The sequence below is a fragment of the Accipiter gentilis genome, chromosome 2, assembly GCF_929443795.1.
Source record: "Accipiter gentilis chromosome 2, bAccGen1.1, whole genome shotgun sequence".
Taxonomy (NCBI): Eukaryota; Metazoa; Chordata; class Aves; order Accipitriformes; family Accipitridae; genus Astur; species Astur gentilis.
This window is the reverse complement of record NC_064881.1, coordinates 3992499-3998498: the sequence shown is the minus strand read 5'-3', so window position 1 is coordinate 3998498 and position 6000 is coordinate 3992499.

Genomic DNA, 6000 nt, shown 5'->3' with positions numbered 1-6000 from the left:
CACCGAGGCCAGGGCCTAAGCTCTGGACATGGCAAGAATCTCTGAAGGAAATGAAAGCATTTTTGCCTCAGTTTTGGTTTAAACTCTCCTTTCTTCAGTCTCTTACAGGCACAGATTCAAGTAGCAAGGAAGATACTAACTTGCATGCTAAATGACAAGAATATTAAAAAAAAAGATAATATTGCCATTCTTTATCAAGAAAAAAAATAATAAGCATTTACATACAACTCCTCAAAGGACTCTACTTCCAGTTCCTCCAACATGAAGGGCACAACACTAGGAGTAAGGCTGTAAAAGGAGTGAGTCAGAGGCCAGCGCTGTTTGCTATCAGGACACATATAGCCTGGCGGTCTGGTGCAAAGGGGCAGAACATGGCAAAGGAAACTTGATATACGATAATGAAAAAATTAACCAGACCATTGTGACATTAACCACTGTGAACAACCCACCTACAGAGAACAGAAAAGAATCAGTGTGCCTGTCAGTATAATACCAGAAAAGCCAGGCAATGAGTTAACCTGCAATAGCAATAGTAGAACAGGTTGAAAACTGATTGATCTGTGTACACCAGAAATTATTACTGAAATATAATACAAATAATGCAGTTACACTTCAGAGACTATACCCATTAACTTCCATGGCATTATTCCAGAAAGTAATTTGGCTCATGTCCTGTAATGCAGGCATTTGCACTGACATACTGTCTTTGTATATATTTGAGGACCGACTCTACTTGCAGTCAGTGGTCAAAAGCAGCAGAATCAGTTGAATGTAAATGTCTCAGCAGGGAACTCCACTAATTTTAAGTTACAGACAGTTTCCCCAATACAAAGGGCTCAAGACAGAGGTAAAGTTGCTAAGACCCTTAGCACTCCAGGGAAAGCAGTAGAACTGAGCTCTGTCCAGCTGGGGAAGTCCTCCATCCCCAAAAACCTAGCTGAGCAGATCCCCTTGAAGCTGTCCACAGTACAGATCAGGCAGGGTTCTACTCCAGTCTAGTTTGGCACAACTTTGCTAAAGTTGATGGAGGTTTACCAAGACAGCCAAGCCAAAACTCTGATCTGTAGAAAATGACTGAGAAAGATATCCAAGTACTCATATCCAAAGCTGCAGCTTCATCATTACTTTAAGCTGACCCAAAAGGAAGCTGCTGACAAAGGGATAGGTCTCACCACTTCTGCTACACCAGCAGCTAGCACTTCTGTGCTCGTGTGATCAGCTAGATAATGTACTCTCCCTAAACTAACCAACCAAACAGAAAAATGGTTACTTTTCACCTGGATTGGTTCGTAGGCTGAATTTCCTGCACAGCTGCACAAGCCCTCATCCGGGATGGCAGCAGGGCAGGACTGCAGGGCCAGGAGCTTTTTTAGCAGCAGTCCACAATTAGAATAGACTTAAAGCAATCAGGAGAACAAATACTTTTATATCAGAGGAGAGGATGCATTTTTTCAGTGAGCTAATGCTGAGGACCTGCTTTCAGCTCAGTATGACTCTCAGTCCTTTTCCACAGGCAATAGAAGGCTCCGCTTTAAATGCAGAGCCCAGGACAATTTCTATGCAGGGCAACTTAGGAAGAAGCCCTGCACTGACTTCTGATTATCTGTATGACTAAATCTTCCTTTCTTTGCCAAGGTAATAAGCCCTTCCCCTACTCTTTTCTGCAGCAGAGTAAATATTAGATGTAATATAACAGATCTGGCGGTGGTTTTAGCAGAAAGGCGCTCATGCCAAAACATGCAGGGTTGAACATACAAACGTCACCATTTGAAAAACCCATGGATTTGCGAACTCCAAAAATACCATGTAGCACTAGTGACATCTTCAGGTGCATGTCGGTTGGAACAGCGAGAGGAAAAAATGCCAAAAAGAGGCTTCTGTGAGAAGCTGTCATAAGGAAAACCAGCAGATGCACTCACAGCACCTGCCTTCACAAGCCTACCTGGGGATGAACAGACCCTCTCGACTGCTGTCTCAGGGGGTTAAGTCAGACCCCTCCTCTAAATCACACTCTGGAGGAGCTTCTCATTTTGTTGGCAATGCAAGTGTTTGGGGAAAGCTGGCCTCCTGTTTTACAAGGCATCTACACAACAGCGTGACTGTCCTCCTTCCTAGGAGTGAGAAATAAAAGCATGATCTTCAAGGGGAGGTTGTGTTTCTTCCTCAGTCAGACCTAGGTAGGGTGACCAAGAGACACCAGTATGAAGAGGACAAACACAAATCATTGTACCTTGTTCTACAGAAAATGGGGAAATGGAGCAGCTGGTTTTAAATGTTTCCACAGCTCAAGAGAGAGCGCATCAGTGAAGAGTCACTATTGGTTATATTGAGGTTTGTTGCAACTGATAGGTCTAACGAATGCTCTTCTTTAAAGATAAGGGAGAGTTACTACCAAAAAAAAAGCATACTCAAGATAAAAAATTTGGACAGAGTTCTTTAGCAAGGAGAGAAAATGAGTAAGCAAGTACACACATGAGTGAAGATCAGAGCACCACACAAACACTTAACAGCAAGAAAGTTTGATCTAGCTTGAAGTATAGTAGGCAGATCCTGAAAAGAAAGGCTAGAGGGGAAAAGTCTCAAGAGGGCAATACCTAAATTTGGTGATGTAAGGAAGGAGATGGTCTGCTTTTTTCATTTGTGAGATAAGGCAGTGCTGTCATTTTAGAAATACTGGGGACGACACCCGTTCTGAAGTAATGAGATGCAAGAACCCTTTGTTCTACACCAAAATTACTGCAGCCTAACAGCAGGTAGGCTATGAATGGTAAAGTTTGTATAAGACAAAGGGAGGTATTTATGTTTGCGTTAGACTGCTAACAAATTAACAACAACAGGTTTTACTCAGGCAATATTCAATTTCTGTGTAGATATCTTTAAAAGAAAGGTATTTTTACAGCACAAGAAATGAGAATGAAAACAGTAATGTAAGTGGGAACAGCAATCAGAACTATCATATGTTTAGTGAAAAAGCTGTACCAATATGTGTGGGGAACTGTTGAGCAAGGCACACAGAAATATGTGTCATAGCATATCTATAGGCACTACAACAGTATGGAGGAACATGAACTACCTGATGCAAAATGGGAAAACAGGTACTACAGGAACACAAGAAATGTGGTGAGGCTGCAAGGAAAAAAAACCAAAAACCCAGCATTGAAGGATGCAGTTGAAGGGAAGACTGCTATAAAGTACTCGGACAGCACTGTTTAAAAAAATACAAGGAAAGGGTGGGATCTGGAATTGTTTTGGGGGGAAGAAGGACAAGAGATCCTTGGCAGGCAGAGCTGAGAACCTCCTGGGGAGACCCTCGTCAGACTGGATTTGCTCCATTTGTGTGATTTCTTTCTGAGAGACAAGTCATATCACAGATTATGCCACTGTGGATGACTTCAGTTCCTCAGGTATGGCTGGGGGAAAATATGACACAAACATGAGGTGACAAGCTGGGTCTGAGGCCAATCTCAGAAGTCCAGACAAAACCTCAAAAAAATGCAAAAGTCATTGCTGAGAGCAGCCTGCGGGTGCTCATATAGCTCAGGCCAGGACCACCCCAGTCTAACAGTGCTCCCAAGGGCCCAAGGTTGATGTCAGGGGTGGTGGGGGTCCAGGTGAGCTTGGTCATGGCAGTTAAGGCCTGTTGGGTGTCCACAAGGCCCTCACACAAATAGCAGTAAGATTCAACTGCTCTTGATTAAGATTTGCTCAGCAAGTGGTCCTTTATCAGTTCTTTTGGTTAGAGCCCACAGAAGATTTTTAACGAAGGACTATGCTGTTGTTCAGTAATGGAACTAAAAAGCCATGTCTCCAGAATCCAGGCAGATTTCTCCTGAAAAGTGTGACACTGTCTTTTATTCAACTCTAGCTTTTGCACTTAGATACACAATTTTTTTATAAAAGCTTTTTCTTCACACATTTTCATAGCAATTTTCAACTAAATTCTGTACTTCAAAGGAAAGTTTTACTCTGGTGTTCTGAAGCAGGTTGGTTTTTGGTTTTTTTAATGTATAAAACGGGAAGTTGTTTGGTCACTCTCACTTACCAAATGATGTGTACGTGAAAAGTCCTATATCGTTCTATCAGTACAAGGGAGGAGTGAATTCTGCACCTGACAGCAGTATCACTTTTCCCTCTAACCAGCACCCTTACTGATGCCTTTCATCAGCACAGACCCCAGGCCATGGCTTGCAGGGCCTGCACTGACCATGAGTTCAGAGCAGGTGTAGGGAGAATTTCATGTCATCGGCACTTAGGTCAGTAATGCAGCTTACTTGTGCAACTTCCATGGGGACCTACAGTTCACAAGAACCTTCTTGGACTAAACCCTCCCTCTGACAGTTCCCAATATTTCTGCTGCCTGGCTGAAGAATGAGTAAAATGTATGGAGATCCTGTGTCTTTCTCTGCTGGAAGTAACTTCTACATCAGAAGAACGAAGAGACTAATCTAGCCCCTCCCCTAAATCACTCAATTTTTCTTGCCTATCAGCTTCTTTCTTACTCTTCTACCCTACTAACAATAACTCACAAAAAGTGAGACGAGCGACCAGATTCCCAACTTACTTCCCAGTACAGTTGCAAAGGGTGCCAGAAATAAGCCAGAGGTATTACTGAAATGTCTGCCCATGCCCCTAAAACCAGGTTTGCATCAAGAAGCACTGTCCAGTTAGAGTGATTACTCTGGCAACTTCTAACACATCAAGCAAGCCCAAATGGAGGCAGTGTTACATGTTTCACTGCCCCTCACAGGAGCTAGGCTTGCGCTCAGTATCTTGCATCAACTAAGTTGCTTTTCCTAGGCCTTGCACAGGGCACTGTCGCAGACTTCACAAGGCCTCAGGCTACTTAAACATAAGTCCCTCTTGATACCAGCATTCGGCTGTTGTTCTGGCCTATACCAACCAGTTGTGGCAGAGACCAGGCTGGTATGAGAAGCAAGCAAAAGGTGGGAGCAAGGAAGAGGAAGAACACAAAAAAAATATAACTTGTCACAGATACAAGAGTATGTGTCCTTATCTACATGTGGCAATAGCTTCATTTCACAGATAGCCTTTTGATAAGCTAACCAGAATGAGATGTTTAACTCCCTACTGCTAACACTATCAAAAGCATGTCTTATAAAGCATTAAGGAACCATTTGTTCTTAAAGCTGACACAAAAGGATTTGTTTGCATATGTTCAACATTACTGACTTTACAACTTGCACTTTAAAAGATGGCAAAAGCTTTTCAGAGTAAAAGACTGGTACACACTGTGCTTAAAGAAAATAGGTGGTTGTAGTGGGCACTTGTGTTTTGTGTTCTGACCTGCTTTGGATATATCTGTTGACTTTGGGCGGTAATTACAAGCCTAACTCATTGGCTGAGATTCTATAATGCCTGGTGCTGTTTAGGCATCAACTAGAAATACTACATCTAGTCTAAAGAACAACCAAGAAGTGTATTCAGAGAATGCTGGAGAGGAGGTAGAAAAGCCAATATACTTTTGTAAACCTCTCAGTTACACCATAGGTGTCATAAGTTTACATTTTAGCTTCTGTTAGTCCAAAAAGAAATGCAAGAGAAATAAAAAAAAAAAAAATCAAAGGAAATTATAATGAGCCAGAGTCTGTAGAAGGAGAGAACTTTTCACCTCAACAGCTGAGTGTGACAGTGGAACAAGACCAGTCTGGGCTAGGTAATCAGCTGGTCTGCCTGGAAACGATGTCAACAGATGTACATCTTCTTGCTGCATTTGTCATACTGCAGCTTCTTATTAGTGATGATTAGACAGTCAAATAAGGGCTGTGCCCCTGGCTATCTGCCACATCCCAGTTTCTCAGGATGACAACTCAGGTTCATTGATTCCCAGGTCAGGATTAAGGTGAAATGACACCAGGGATCCTTTAACTCACAAAACTCAACTTTTATTTGCTCACAACAAGAATTGGCATGAAACTACATCAGAAAACTATGTAACACATGCTAACTGTACATCACCAAACATATCCTACAAGACTTGCT